General features: G+C 36.8%; 1 protein-coding gene across 2 annotated transcripts in view; it reads right to left on the bottom strand.

The window, feature by feature from the left end:
- Positions 1-16,976, bottom strand: part of GOLM2 (golgi membrane protein 2) — a 106,504-nt gene that overhangs the window by 24,346 nt on the left and 65,182 nt on the right. The gene's annotated exons all lie outside the window — the stretch shown is intronic.

Here is a 16,976-nt window from a genome sequence, read left to right as displayed (position 1 = left end):
TAAATGTAGGGATCTGGGGCACCTGGGTGGCTCAGTAGGTTAGGCCTCTGACTGACTCTTGGTTTCCATTCAGGTCATGATCTTGGGGTCTTGAAATCACACCCCAAGTGGGGATCTGCACTCAGTGGGGAGCCTGCTTGTTCCTCTCCCACTGCTTCACTCCCCCATCCCGCTCTGTCTAAAATAAATAAATAAAATCTTTTTAAAAATAGGGGCACCTAGGGGCACCTGGGTGGCTCAGTGGGTTAAAGCCTCTGCCTTTGGCTCAGGTCATAACTGCAGGGTCCACATGGGGCTCTCTGCTCAGTGGGGAGGCTATTTCCTCCTCTCTCTCTGCCTACCTCTCTGACTACTTGTGATCTCTGTCTGTCAAATAAATAAATAAAATCTTTAAAAATAAAATAAGATAAAGGAGGGGCATCTGGGTGGCTCAGCTGGTTAAGTGTCTGCCTTTGGCTTAGGTCATGATCCCAAGGTCCTAGGATTGAGCCCTAAGTCACAGTCCCTGCTCAGAGAGGAGTATGCTTCGCCCTCTCTCTTTACCCCCTCCCTCTTTCCCCCTGGCTTGTGCTCTTCTTCTCTCTCTCAAAATAAATAAATAAAAGTTTATAGTTGTTCCTCTTATCATGGAGTAACCTTTTTCTTTTTTCCTTAAAATCTATTTTGTCATGTTAATACTTTTTTTTTCTTTTTCTTTTTTTTAAGTGGTATCTTTTTAAAATTTAATTTTTTTTCAGTGTTCCAAAATTCACTGTTTATGTACCACACCAGTGCTCCATAAAATACGTGCCCTCCATAATATCCACCACCATTTGTTTAATACTTTATATCGACTTTCTTTAGTTTTCACTAAGGAGTATCTTTATTGAAATAAGGTAAAACATACATTACATAAAACTTACCATCTTAGCCATTTTTAAGTGTACAGTTCAATGGCATTAAATACATTAACACTGCTGTGCAACCACTACTACCATCCATGTCCAGATCTTTTTTCATCTTTCCCAACTGAAAACTCCATGTTCATTAAACAGTAATATCCTCTCCCTGACCCAAGGCCTGGCAACTACCACTCTTTCTGTTTCTGTATATTTGACTACTCTAGGTACCTCAAATAAGTAGAATAATAATAATGTCCTTTCCTAACTGGCTTATTTCACCTAGCATAATGTCTTCAAGGTTCATCCATGTTGTAGCATGTATCAGAATTTCCTTCTTTTCTTTGGCTGAGTAGTATTCCATTGTACCTATAAACCACATTTTGTTTATCCATTCATTCAGCAATGATCACTTGGGCTGCTTTACCTTTTGGCTACTGTGAATAATGCTGCTATGAATACGTGTGTACAAATATTTGCTCAAGTTCCCAAGAACAGAAAACAAGGAACTTGAGCAAAGATTTGCTCATATTCAAGAAGTGAGAAATAGCTTTCATAGTCCTTCATATTTTCTGTGTGTATTTAAGATTTAGTTGTAAACCTTTTATAGCTAGATTCTGCTTTTGTATCCTTTAATGATCTCTTTTGATAAATTTAACCTGTTTATCTTTATCATAGTTTTTGTAATATTTGATCTTATTTCTTTGATTTTACTGTTTAGATTTTCTTCTTTAAAATTTTTTTTTTAAGATTTTATTTATTTATTTGACAGAGAGAGAGATGTCACAAGCAGGCACAGAGGCAGGCGGGGGTAGGGGAGGGTGAGTGGGTGAGCAGGCTCCCCGCTGAGCAGAGAGTCTGATGCAGGGCTTGATCCCAGGACCCTGAGATCATGACCTGAGCCGAAGGCAGAGGCTTAGCCCACTGAGCCACCCAGGCGCCCTTAAATTTTCTTCTTTCTTTCAAATTTACCTCCTTTCCCTTTTTCTATCCACTGATAGATGGAAGTAGTACATTGTATTTCTATTTTTTTAAGTGATTACCCTTGATTTTTAAGTTTTTCTTTTTTAATTAGTTGTTTTTTTAGGTAGGCTCCATCCCCAACATGGGGCTTGAACACATGACCCTGAGATCAAGAGTCACATGCTTTACCAACTGTGCCAGCCAGGCACCTTAACCCTTAATTTTTAAACATACATAATTTATACATATTTTAAACATTACAAAGTATTCAATATTTCTATCCTCTTTCTGAGCAGGACATGAACCTTTTCACTTTACCCCTGAATACCTTCTCGTTTATTATTTATTTATTTATTTATCTATTTATTTATTTGACAGAGAGATCACAAGTAGGCAGAGAGGCTGGCAGAGAGAGGGGGGAAAAGCAGGCTCCCTGCTGAGCAAAGAGCCTGATGCGGAGCTCGATCCCAGGATCCTGAGATCATGACCTGAGCCAAAGGCAGAGGCTTAACCTACTGAGCCACCCAGGCGCCCCTTATTCGCTGTTTGTGCTGTCTTAAAACAAAAATAATTTTAAGTCAATAAATTTACCAATAGGTTTGATCAATTTGATATCCCATTTTTTTGTAGTTACTATTAGCACTCTTCAACTTTCTTTTTACTAAAGAATAAGTTTTATCCTTCATTGAGTTTGTTTATGAGATGTACACTCAGTCTTGTGCAACTGAATATGTCCTCATTTTATCCTCTTTATCCTTATTAGCTGGTACATTCTACATTGGTAGTTATTTTCCACTCACCACACTGAAGATACTATTCCATTATCTTTTGTCATTTGAGTTGCTTATGAAAAGTCTACTGTCAATATAACTGTCATTCCTTGGAAATAATCTATATCTTCTGGTATCATTTAAGACTTTTTCCCTTTATTTTTGGATACTCTGAAGTTTCCCTACAATGCCTAAAAGCAAAGATTTTCTTCATTATCCTACTTGACACTCAATAGGCACATTTGTTCTGAGAACACATGCATGTCCTTATTCAACTGCAAAAATTGAGCTCTTCAAATTCTTCAAAATTATTTTCAAGTATTGATTATCTACCATTTCCTCCATTCTCTACCTGAAACTCTTATTAGATATACATATATCTTTCGTCTTAACATCTGTCATATATACATATGACGTATTTGTCTCTAAATCCACCTCTTTGCCATTCTGTGCTATATTCCTGGTAAATATCTCAATACACAGATGCCTGTGTGGCTCAGTTGGTTAAGCGTCTGCCTTTGGCTCAGGTCATGATCCCAGGGTCCTGGCTTGAGCCCTGCATCAGGGTCCCTGCATAGTGGGAAGCCTGCTTCTCTCTTTCCCACTCCCCCTGCTTATGTTTCCTCTCTCTGTCTAATAAATAAATAAAATCCTCAAAAAAAAATCTAAGTACAAGTTTCCAAATCACTTATTTCAGTCAATTATTTTCATGGTCTAGCATCTCATAGACTGATTTTTATTGCAGTGATTATATTTTGACTTTCTAAAATGTAAAACTGGCTTTTATATTTATCTGGTTTTGCTTTACCTCTGCCTCTTTCTTAATCTCTTCCCTCTCTCTCTCTCTTTTTTTAGATTTTATTTACTTATTTGACAGACAGAGATCACAAGTAGGCAGAGAAAGAAAGAGGAGGAAACAGGCTCCCTGCTGAGCAGAGAGCCCTTTGCGGGGCTCGATCTCAGGACGCTGGGATCATGACCCGAGCCGAAGGCAGAGGCCTTAACCCACTGAGCCACCCAGACACCCCTCTTCTCTCTTTTTTTAGTAAATTATCTCTTTATTTACCTCTTTGGGCATCCTTAAATATATTTTGTTTTTAGCAGGCTGTTAGATAAAATTGTTTTCACATTTCAATTGTTGATATGGTGGCTATGTCCCTTAGCATTAATATTTTCATACATTTTCGAGTTTTGGTTTGCTGACAGATTTTCCATGTAGGTGGGGTATTTGTTCACATCTTCTCTCTTTTTCCTTCTCTATGTCAACTCATATTATCTGGTAAGGTTAAAGATATTTTTACCCAGTTCCCCAGTCTAGAATGAGATTTATAATGACATTTCAGAGTTTCTATTGCATGATGCTACTGGGGATAGCACAAATTCAGTATAAAACCAATGATGGTGTGGTAGGACCATGTAGCATGGTTACAAGGCTGCATCCCCAAATTCCTGTCCCCGTAAGCCTTCAGGTTGCTAAATACTGATAGCAGTAATACTATCAGATACCAGATAATGTTGATAACAGCCAGCAACAGCTTTATTTTCTGTTTCCTTTGCCAAGTGAAATGGAGCAATAACCAGGTCTTGGCTTTAAGCAACAAGTGAGGCTCCTGTATCATTCTGGTTGCTTTTAAAAGCTGAATTCCTAGAAACCTACATTTCCAGACCTGAGCATCATAAGTGCAATAATTCAGTTCTTTACATTATCTAGTATTTTTGTTTCTTGACCACAGAAATGTTAGCATTGTTTTGAGATTATCTGTAACTTCTTAGCCCTCTTTTTTATATTTTTGTTTACCATGTGTGAGCAGAGTGGATATATCAAAGGCGAACTCACTAAACCATGAGGATCAGAGGTTGAAAAGTACTTTTAAAAATTCATATATATATATAGGGGCGCCTGGGTGGCTCAGTGGGTTAAGTCTCTGCCTTCGGCTCAGGTCATGGTCTCAGGGTTCTGGGATCGAGCCCCGCATCAGGCTTTGCTCAGCAGTGAGCCTGCTTCCTCCTTGCTCTCTGCCTGCCTCTCTGCCTACTTGTGATCTCTGTCTGTCAAATAAATAAATAAAATCTTTAAAAAAAAAATTCATATATATAGGGGCGCCTGGGTGGCTCAGTGGGGATCAAGCCCCGCATCAGGCTCTCTGCTCAGCGGGGAGCCTGCTTCCTCCTCTCTCTCTGCCTGACTCTCTGCCTACTTGTGATCTCTGTCTGTCAAATAAATAAAATCTTTAAAAAAAAAATCCATAAATATACATATATAGAAAAATGATATACTCTCTGATACTCTAGCTTGTCTCTCCAGTGCTGTTCAGGAGAATCATTAACCTTGGTTAAATAAACGAACTCCTGCTGTTACTTACCCTGACATATGCTATACAGAAAAAAACCATATGAAAGGCAGCCTGATCATTGCCTACTGTTTTGAGTAACTGTCTTTGTGACTTTCAGGATAAAGCTGACATTTAAAAAGAACAGTTTTTTCTATTCAAGGCATCTAAATATACAGGATATGTCCTTCCTACTGGCAAACAGGTAGGCCTTACATGAATTTTCAGTTTCAACTACCTTGGAGAATATCTGACTCCCTCCTTGGAGTATGCCTCCAGGATACTTTGAAATATCCCCTAGACTCCATGTTATGTCACAATATAGCCTACATTCTACATTTTAAATTAAACCAACCCAAAGAGATCTTCCAAATTTAATGAAACATGCCAACACAGCCATTTCCAAATGATGTGGCAATACAAAATTAAATTTATAAAAATACATCAATAAAAATATGATATGCTAACCTAAAAAACAAAAAAATACTAAATTTTAAAGTGCCAAAATTTTTGTGGTGATTATTGCATAAAATCTAAGATTATTCCTCCCATATCTAGTCAGGAAAAATTATAGCTATAAATGCATAAGGTTCTGCCTAACAGGCATTCAAGAAAAGTTAGTTTAAATGTATTAGTAAGAAAAAGAAATATAAAGATTTAAGTATCTAAAACTAAAAATTAAAGTTTAAAACCTAAAAACTTAAAAAAAAATAGCAAAGAATAAAATAAGTATAAGATAGATTAGAAATTAAACAGTGGCAGGAGCACCTGGGTGTCTCAGTCAGTTGAGCATTCAACTCTTGATTTTGGCTCAGGCCATGATATCAGGGTCATGGGATTAAGCCCTGCTATGAAACCCGAGCTCTGCACTCAGTTGGGAGTCTGCTTGAGGTTCTCTCTCTCCCTCTTCCTCTGCCCCAAAACCCATGCTCTTACGCGCTTTCTCTTTCTAAAATAAATAAATAAATCTTTAAAAATATTACACAGTGGCAAAATTAGTAGTCAGGTTTTAGAAAAATAGAAGAATTTAAACAGCTGATAAACTACAATTAAAAAAAAAAGAGTAACTACAGGCAGGCTGGATGGCTCAGTCATTAAGCATCTGCTTTTGGCTCAGGTCATGGTCCCAGGGGCCTGGGATCGAGGACCACATCGGGCTCCCTGCTCAGTGGAAAACCTGCTTCTCGGGGCGCCTGGGTGGCTCAGCGGGTTAAGGCCTCTGCCTTCGGCTCGGGTCATGATCCCAGGGTCTTGGGATCGAGCCCCATGTCGGGCTCTCTGCTCAGCAGGGAGCCTGCTTCCTCCTCTCTCTCTCTGCCTGCTTCTCTGCCTACTTGTGATTTCTGACTGTCAAATAAATAAATAAAATCTTTAAAAAAAAAAAAAAAAAAAAAAGAAAACCTGCTTCTCCCTCTCTCACTCTTCCTGCTTATGTTCCCTCTCTCTCTGTGTCTCTGCCTGTCAAATAAATAAATAAATAAATCTTTTAAAACAAATAAAATAAAAAAGAGTGACTACAATAGTTCTAGGACTAAGAATTTTAGAATAAAGAAATTAAAACTAGGAAATTCTTATAACTATATATTGATATAATTTATGATCAAGCTATCATTTTGATTGTCACTATCTACAAATAAAAATCACAAAACTGATACAATAAGTTTAACAAGTATTTAACAAATGCTCACTATGTATATGAAGTCTGAGAAAATAAAAAAGAGTAAGACAGTTCTCAACAAGTTACCACTTTAATAAAGAATGCGGGTAAATGAATAGTTACAGGATTCATGACACACTATCCAACGTTGCTGGTTTTGCTTTTCAGATTTAAGGAAAAATTTTTCTCTTTTCTCTTAAGCAATCTATAACTTACAGCAGTTTGTAAAAATATACCTTTGTTAATAAAGATGAAGTAATTTTTCCCCCTACCTGATCACTAGAAAATTCAGAAACAGAGTAATCTCATTTTCATGCAATATAGTTAGTTGGGAAAATTCAGTAAGAATCTGTTCTCCTGCTATTAGGACATATTTGGAAACTTTAGTTATATTACCAAGGATCTGACTAAATATCATACTTCAGAATGATGCATAAAATTCAGTATGACCAGCTTCACAAATCTAAGGTTGACTGCAGGTGTTAGTATTTATTTATTGGGTTTTCCTTGGCTTGGCTTCCTAACCTCTAAAGGCTTTTAAAATTCGAATCTGAGATTTCTTATGAAAAGTCCCAGCAAACAAACTCAAAAGACCTATGTGGGCAATCACTATTGTTGCTGTACTTATATAAATAATCAGATCAATTTTAATGAGACTAGCTTTATTTTGCAAACGGATTAGTCTTACTTTGATAGAAATGGTGGTGACTATAGAGGAAAAAATGATGCTTCAATAAAAAACTATAGCACACCTTCATGGGTATTAATTCTAATCCTGTTCATTGTCTTTAAGATTTTGTTACCTACTAGGGTACCTGGATAGCTCAGTCGGTTAAGCATCTGACTTCAACTCAGATCATGCTCCCAGGGTCCTGGGATGGAGCCCTGTGTTGGGCTCCCTGCTTGGCCGGGAATCTGCTTGTCCCTATTCCTCTGCCCCATCCCAAGCTCGCATTTGTTCACTCTCTCTCTCAAATAAATAAATAAAATCTTTTAAAAAAAGATTACCTACTTGTTAACCAGATCGCATCTTGAATTCTTCTAGTTTCTAATTTTTCCCCACCCTCTGACTTTGAATTACTAAAAATTGAAAGTGTCCTTTTCCCAAAGCCGTGCAAACTGAAGCTGGACAACTTAAATGTAAACTTCAGAGAAATCACCACAACAGTTCATATATGGAAAAATTTTGGGGGGGTGCCTGGGTGGCTCAGTGGGTTAAAGCCTCTGCCTTCGGCTCGGGTCATGATCCCAGGGTCCTGGGATCGAGCCCTCCATCGGGCTCTCTGCTCAGCAGGAAGCTTGCTTCCCTTCCTCTCTCTCTGCCTGCCTCTCTGCCTACTTGTGATCTCTGTCTGTCAAATAAATAAATAGGGTCTTTAAAAAAAAGAAAAGAAAAGAAAAATTTTGTGCGTTCCTATGTGAGTCACCTTGAAAATTCACCAGATCGGGACGCCTGAGTGGCTTTGTCAGTTAAGTGTCTGCCTTCAGCTCAAGTCATGATCCCAGAGGCCTGGGATGGAGTCCCACAGTGGGGTCCTTGCTCAGCAGGGAGTGTGCTTCTCCCTCTGCTTGCCTCTTCTCCTGCTTATGGCTAACAAATAAATAAAATCTTTAAAAAGGAAAAAAAAAAAAAAAAGAAAGAAAATTCTCCAGATCACTTGATGACACTGTCAGAGACATTCCAAGTGTAAACCAGGAAAATATGTCATAGTTCCAGTGCCTTGTCCTTATTTCACCTGAACATGCTTCAAGTCCAATATCTAGAAAATCTTCTTAGCTGACTGTCTTCTGGGCTAAAAACTGGTTCCAATCATTAACTGTTATTTTTCTCTCGTTTCCCTTGAAACGAAAGACTCTGTCTTTGTCTCAGGACAGAGACAGGTTCAATGGGTTATGGGACAGTCTACCAACTCAGCTTCTGGAATGATATTTCTTGAAGTCTCAGATGGGGGAATGACAGGATTCAGAACACGCCACGCCCAAATACAATACCTTGGCATATTAAATATTTTAAGCTGAAGGAATATGAGAAATGGTATGTGAAGGAAGGACTTTCTGACCTTTCCTGAAGCAGGTCATAAAACCCTCACGTGAAAGGTACCCTCCCTGGACCTAGAGGGAAGGAACATTTTTATATCCAAGACAGAGCAACACCAAGAAGAATCTGAACAAATAGACCTTGCTACATTTCCCCCAGCTTACTACGCTTACCTCATACCCTTTGTCTTATCACATCTTTCCACAACTTTCCACTTTTCATCTGACCTAGCATAAAAACACTCAGGTTTAACCATTTCTCAGGTCTTCATTTTCTTATGAAGTGTCCTGCATCATTAAAATTTACATTAAATAAATTTGTATGCTTTCCTCTCGTTAGTATTTGTCAGTTTAAATTTCAGACCTGATCATAGACCCTAAGAAGGTCAAGGAAAACTTTTCCTCCCCTACAGCAGTTTATTACAGAAAAGTGTGGCAAATACACTAATGAAGGTATGTTCAATAGATTGAAAAAAATATGAGAAAGGAGTAATTAACATGGTCAAGATTAGTAAAAATATGAAGAAGGACTTTACCAAACAGGTGACAGCAGAGCATGGCTTTAAAGTATGATTAGGAACTTCTTAGAAAAAGAACAAGAAAAGGAAATATTGAAGAATTTCTCTAAAACTTCAAAAGTAGAGGAGGTGCTGTGATAAAGCAGAAAAACAGTGAACCTAAAGACAGATAATAGTCCTGATTGTTCCACTATTTATCTTAAGCAAATTAAACTTTCTGGACCTAATTTTTCTTTTCTGGGAAATGAGAGACTCACATATTAGAGAAGAGTCTCAAACTATAATGTAAATATAAATAAGGTCTATGGGGCACCTGGGTGGTTCAGTGGGTTAAGCCTCTGTCTTCGGCTCAGGTCATGATTCCAGGGCCTGGGATGGAGCCCTGCATCGAGCTCTCTGCTCAGCAGGGAGCCTGCTCCCCCCTCTCTCTCTGCCTGCCTACTTGTGATCTCTGTCCGTCAAATAAATAAATAAAACCTTTAATAAATAAATAAATAAGGTCTAGGGTAAGATCTGAAATCCTAACAGGTGATATGGATGCTCTTGGTCACTGATCTATATACTTCGTGTAATAGGGCATTAGGTCATCTCTACAGGTTCCTTGTATCTTAGAAGTTTATTTCAAATCATTTTTCTATTATTTTGAAATTTTTAAATTTGATTTTAATATGATTTTGAGAAGGATAAAACTAAACAAGAAAGTTACAAGGTAGAAAAATAAAAGAAAGAAAACTATAAGGCAAAACTATACTTAAAAAGTAATTTTCCTTTATGACTAAATAGTGTTTACTCTCTGAAAAATAAATATTTAATAAAATCACTTTCACAATTACCATGATAATATATCTCTCAAAATCTTCATAAAAAGAATTTATTGGACATATTGAATAAGCAATTTAAAGATGCAAGAAATAAGAAATACCAAAAAGTAAATTATAATCTACAAAATAGTGATGTACAATTTGAAAACATAAAGAAAAACAATCCCATTTTTAAATAATGAGGAAAAACAGTTACATATTCAGACATCAATATAACTTGGGAAGTCAGATATTTATTCAAAGAAAAGCATAAGACTACAATAAAGCATGAATAAATGGAGGCTTAGATGTAAAGACTAAAGATAGCAAATAATACAGTTTCTTTTTTTGTTTGTTTGTTTTTTAATTTTTTCAGAGAGGGAAAGGGGTGGGAGAAGCAGAAGGAGAGAGAAAATCCCAAGCAGACTCTATGCTCAGCACGAAGCCCCTACCCGCAGCTAGACTGCACAACCCCGAGATCATGACCTGAGCCAAAATCAAGTCAGATGCTTAAGTGACTGAGCCACCTGGGTACCCCTACAGTAAGGTTACTGAGGACTATGTAGTGAAATTATTCTGGAAGAATAGAGAAAAAATTAGACTTTTTTTTTAAGTTTCTAAGTTCAAATTATTATAAAGCAGTTTCAAACCCATATGTGATATTCTGATTTGTGCTAAGAAATATGTATTTGTCTTCATCCCTTTTCTGGCAGAGAGCTCCTAAAATATTTGGAATTTTCTAAACGAGGAAAGCCAAACTCTACCTTGTCTCCATACCTTCCAATACATCTCTTCTGTCTGGCTATTCCAGAGTTCTATCCTTTCATAATAAGCCTGTAATCTAGGAAATAAAATGTTTCTGAGTTCTGTGAGCCACTTTACCAGATTAATCGAATTTATGGAAGGGGTTGTTGGAACCTCAGATCTACTATCAGTTGGTCAGAAGCACAGACAACAACCTGGACTGAGTAGAGTATATTATGCCCAGATAAAGAATAGATGATTAAAAGAAATGAAGGTTCTCATAAAAGTCAAGATGGATATACCTGAATACATACAAATAAAAACCTAATGTATCAAATTCAGGTAAGGTGCAGGATAGAAGATCAACAAACAAAAATCAGCCATAACTGGAGAAATGTGGAGAAAGGGGAATCTTTGAGCGCTGTGGGTAGAAATGTAAACTGGTATAGCCACCATGGAAAACAGTATGAAATTTCCTCAAAAAATTAAAACTAGGGGTGCCTGGGTGGCACAGTGGGCTAAGCCTCTGCCTTCAGCTCAGGTCATGATCTCAGGATCCTGGGACTGAGCCCCGTGCATCGGGCTCTCTGCTGAGCAGGGAGCCTGTTCCCACCCCACCCCCATCGCCTGCCTATCCACCTACTTGTGATCTCTCTCTGTCAATAAATAAATAAAATCTTAAAAAAAAATTAAAACTACAACTATCATATGATCCAGCAATTTTACTTTGGGTATTTATCTAAAGAAAACGAAAACACTAATTCAGAAAGATATATGCACCCCCATGTTCACTGCAGCATTATTTATAATACTCAACAGATGGAGGGGTGCTTGGGTGGCTCAGTGCATTAACGTCCAACTCTTGATTTCAGCTCAGGTCATGATGTCAGGGTTGTGAGACTAAGCCACATGCTGGGCTCCACGCACAGTGGGAATCTGCTTATGCCTCTGCTCCTCCCCCACTTACACACATGCACTCTCTCTCCACTAAAATCTTTTTTTAAAAAAGGGAGAGCTGGAAACAATCTAAGTGTCTATCAATGGATAAACGGATATCCAATGGAATATTATTCAACCATAAAAAAGAAGGAAAGTTTGCCATTTGGGACAATATGGATGTACCCCGAGGGCATTATATTAAGTGAAATAAGTCAGAGAAAGACAAATACCATATGATTTCTCTTATAAATTTTTTTAAAAAGGAAAAAACCCAAGTTTATAGATAGAGTGGGCAGATTGGTAGTTGGCCAGAGGTGGAAGTTGGGATGGGAAAAATGGGTAAAGGAGGGCAAAACATAAAAAACAAAACAAAAAAACAAAAGCAGTTGATAGAAAATAGGCACAAAAATTTTGAATCATATTCAAAGTACTGACTTTGTGTGTGTATATATATATACATGCACACACATCTTTATATATGCTGATGTATGACATAGGTATATCACATATAATATATATAAAAACACTGATCCAGAGCTATATTGCTACAATAATGAAGATAAAATACCATTCTAAATTTTTAAGATGAAACCAAATATTACATATTTTTAGAAATTTGCATAAAAATTAAAACCTCAAAAGCCAAGGAAAAAAAGTCTTATTTCTGTGCATTATCAATGAATAATTTGAAAGGGAAAAAGAATTAAATTTACAATAACATCAAAAAGAATAAAATGCTTAAGAATAAACTTAACCAAGGAGGCACAAGACTTGTACTCTGAAAACTATAAAACATTGCTGAAAGAAATTAAAGATACTCTGAATTAATGGAAAGACACCCATTTTCATGTACTGGAAACTTAACGATTGTTCAGATGCCAATATTCCTCAATGTAATCTACAGATTCAGCAATTGCCTTAGAGCACCTGCCTGGCTCAGTCAGTAGAGCATGTGAGTCTCGATCTCAGGTTCATGAGTTCAAGTCCCACACTGGGTATAGAGCTTACGTAATTAAAAAAAAATGCCAACTGCCTTTTTAGTAGTAGACAAGCAGACCCTAAGAGTCATATGGAATTGTAAGAGATCCCAAATCATCAAAATAATTTTATAAAGAACAAAGTTGGAGGACTCATACTTCCTGATTTCAAAACTTAACACGAAGTTACAAAACAGTGTGGTAGGGGCATCTGGGGAACAGAATTGAGAGTCCAGAATAAACTCAAACATGAACTTTGAACAAGGATGCCACAAGTGTTTAATGGAGAAAGAAAAGTCTCTTCAGCAAATAGTATGGGACAACAAATACCTGCATACAGAAGAATGAAGCTGGATCCTTACCTCATATCATATATAAAACTTAGATTAAAAATAATATAAGAAATAGATCAAAACCTGTATATAAAGGGCAAAACTATAAAGCTTTTAGAAGAAAACATGGAGGAAATCTTTATAAGCTTTGATTAGGCAAAGGTTTCTTAGATAGGACACCAAAACCATGAACAACAAAACAAGGGATAATTTGAACTTCATCAAAATTAAAAACTTTGTGCATCAAGGGACACTACCAAAGAGTGAAAAGACCACCCACTGAATGGGCAAAAATAATTGTAAATCATGTATCTGATGAGGGTCTAGTATCAGAATATAGAAAAGAATGCTCAAGGAGCCCCTGGGTGGCTGTCACTGGATGTCTGCCTTCAGCTCAGGTCATGATCCTGAGGTCCTGGGACCGAGCCCCACATCAGGCTCCCTGCTTAGCAGGAAGCCCGCTTCTCCCTCTCCTACTCCCACTGCTTGTGCTCCCACTGCTTGTGCTCCCCCTCTCTCTGTCTCTGTCCAATAAATAAATGTTTAAAATCTTTAAAAAAAATAGAAATTAAAAAAGAGAGAATGCTCAAAACTCAACAACAAAGACAAGCAACCCAATTTAAAAGTGGGCAAACGGGGGCGCCTGGGTGGCTCAGCGGGTTAAGCCGCTGCCTTCAGCTCAGGTCATGATCTCAGGTCCTGGGATCGAGCCCTGCATCGGGCTCTTTGCTCAGCAGGGAGTCTGCTTCTCCCTCTCTCTCTCTGCCTGCCTCTCTGCCTACTTGTGATCTTTCTCTGTAAAATAAATAAATAAAATATTTTAATTAAAAAAAAAAAAGTGGGCAAAGGACTTGAATAGACATTTTCCCGAAAAGATTTATACAAATGACCAATGAGTACATGAAAAGATACTCAATTTCCTTAGTCATTAGGGATATGCAAATGGAAATCATAATGAGGGGCACTTGTCCGTCTCAGACAGTGGAACATATGACTGTTGATCTCAGTGTTGTAAGTTTGAGCCTCACAGTGGACGCAGAGATTACTTGAAAACAAAATCTTTAAAAAAAGAAAAGAAAATCACAGTGCGATACCACTTCACATCCACTAGGATGACAACAGTGAAAAATAAAACAACAAACCCCAGAAAGTACTAAGTTTTGGCAGGGATGTGGAGAAATAACTGTCTTACATGCTGGTAGGACTGTAAAATGGTACAGCTACCATTTTGGAAAATAGTTTGGCAGTTCCTTTATAAAGCTAAACATAGAATTACCATATAGCCCAGCAATTCCATATCTACGTATACACTTGAAAGAATCAAAACAAGTATTCAACAAAAACTTGCAAATCAATGTTCATAGAGCACTATTCATAACAGCCGAAAGTGGAAACAATTGAAATTCAGATAAATGGATAAACAAAAAGTATTCATACAACTGAATGTAATTTAGCCATAAAAATAAAATACTGATACATGCTATAACAGGATGAATCTGGAAAACATCATGGTAAGTATAAGTAGCCAGACACAAAAGGTCACATATTGTGATTCCATTTATATGAAAGATTCAGAATAGGTGAACCCCTCAAGTCAGAAAGCGATTAATCTTTGCCAGGGACTGTGGGTAGGAGAGAACCAGGAGTGACTGCTTAATGGATACAGGTTTTTCTTTTGGGGTGATGAAAATGTTCTAGAACTAGATAATTGTGACGATCACCCAACATTATGAATGTACTAAATGCCACAAAATGTACACTTTGGTAAATTTTATGTGCATTCTGCCACAGTTTAAAAATTATTTTTAATTAAAAAAATTCTTGCATGATAAAATATAATAAAGTCTCATATCAGGAAAGGCAATGGAAGAGTAAAACTGTGGCAAAGGTAATTTTTAAAAGGTTAATATCTGAATTACATATAAAGATTTGACACAAAGATATAGGATCAATATCCAAAGTTATCAGGCTAAGTGGTCAAACTGATACACAGATTATATACCAAGAAATAATTACAGTAAAATTCCTCACATAAAAATGGAGAAGCTACTAGGAAGTAAATGTTTATTAAAACATTTTTAAGGAATCATTATATTCTAAATGTCTCATAAAAGAGTTAAAAAGCTAATGTGGTCAGGCCACAGGGAAATAAATAAGTTTAAAATCTCCGGTGACACCTGCCCTTTCTCCTGTGGTCTCTTAATCCAATAATTGTATTATTGCCATTAAAGGATACAGTTATTTAAAAAAAAAAAAAATCTCCAGTGACATAGTGAAACTGTTCTGGAGAACAATCTGACAATATGTAACTGGAACTATAAAGAAGCTTGTCAGGTACTTTGACCTAGGAATTTCAGTTTGGGGACTACTTTTAAAGGAATATCCTCAAAGTAGGAGAAGCAGGAAATAATATGAAGATAAGATATTGACAGCCATGACAACTAACATGAAAAAATATGACATAATTTAAATAGTCAATAAAAAAGAGTTAAGCTAAATGAACTTTTATTATTGCTTAAGCACAATGGAATGTATGTGTCTATACATGTGTGTATATGTATGTATCTATTTAATACGACAACTGTGTAACTATTTGATAGGTTAAAATGTATGTAAAGATAATGCTAATATAAAGCACAAAATAGTGCTCCCATTGATTTCAACTCTATATATACAATGAAAAGAATTTGGAATAAGACTTTAAAATTCAACAGGCTCTTTTAAATAAGTTGTAGAGAATACTAATTTCCTGGCAATTATTTTCCAATCACATTCTTTACTCAAAGATCAGTAAAAAAAAAAATACAGATATGGGAAAAATAAAAAGTTTTTCAGGATAAACTATAAGTTTAGAATAAAGTCTTAAATGAATTAAGATATTGAATAAAGGTATTTTGTTTTACGCTTACTATCTCTTTCTGTTCAGATAAAAGTTTTCAGGCCAATTCCTCAACAAGACTTAGAGGAAAATATTTTCCTCTAAGTGTATTTTTTTTTAAAGATTTATTTATTTCAGAGGGTCATGCCTCGATCCCACGACCCTGTGACCATGACCCAAGCAGAAATCAACAGTCGGACTCTTAACCAACTGAGCCACTCAAGCGCCCTTCATTGTATTTAAACATTAGGAGCACCTGGCTGGCTCTGTCGGAAAAACATGCAACTCTTGATTTCAGGGTTGTGAGCTTGAGACCTAGGCTGGGTGTAGAGATTACCTGCAAATAAAATCTTCAAAAAAAATTAGCCACATTTGTTTGATAAAAATTCAGGGTGCCTGAGTGGCTCAGTCAGCTAAGCATCAGTCTTTGGCTTAGGTCATGATCCCAGGGTCCTGGAATCGAGTTCTGCATTGGGCTCCCTGCTCAGTGGGGAGTCTGCTTCTCCCTCTCCTCCTCTCCCTCCACTCGTTCTCTCTCAATCTCTCTTTCTGACGTGTGTCCAAAAATAAAATAAGCAAGACTTTTTAAAAAAATGTTTTTCAGATGATACCTCATTCAGTCTACATGGATACACTTTAAAATATCAAGGAAGGAGAAAATGAGTTAAATGTATGCAAAGTATAACACCCAGTGCACATAATAAAAAATAAATAAACAAATAAATAAATAAAAACTATCACTAGGGAAAAAAAAACCAAAGACCAAGGAAATAATATATGCAAAGTATATATTCATATAGATGAAGAAATATGAACAACTGTCAAGAGACCAATAAAAATATGTTGAATAGATTTAAAAATATAACACTGTGCAGTCCTCACTGTACAAGGAACCTGTGCACAAGTACCTGCCTAAACACTGCTCTGAACAGTTGTTGCCATAGAAGCCATCATAAAAAGCCAACAAAGGCAAACTGCAGCTTTGAGACATTCTGTCTGTTCAGAAGTTGAAGGGAAAAAGCTTTGTAAAGCAAAAGTAGTGAAAAGTATACTTTAAGAAAACTGACCTAAGAGATATGTCCTGTTCAAACTTTACTACCGGAATTTCTCGCACTTCCTAAGAACCTGCCAATTAGAGAGTTACACAGATTAA

Source organism: Martes martes (genome assembly GCF_963455335.1).
Source record: "Martes martes genome assembly, chromosome: 7".
In the NCBI taxonomy this organism is placed as follows: domain Eukaryota; kingdom Metazoa; phylum Chordata; class Mammalia; order Carnivora; family Mustelidae; genus Martes; species Martes martes.
Note: the sequence above shows the minus strand (reverse complement) of the source record. Positions and strands in the feature narration are given on the sequence as shown.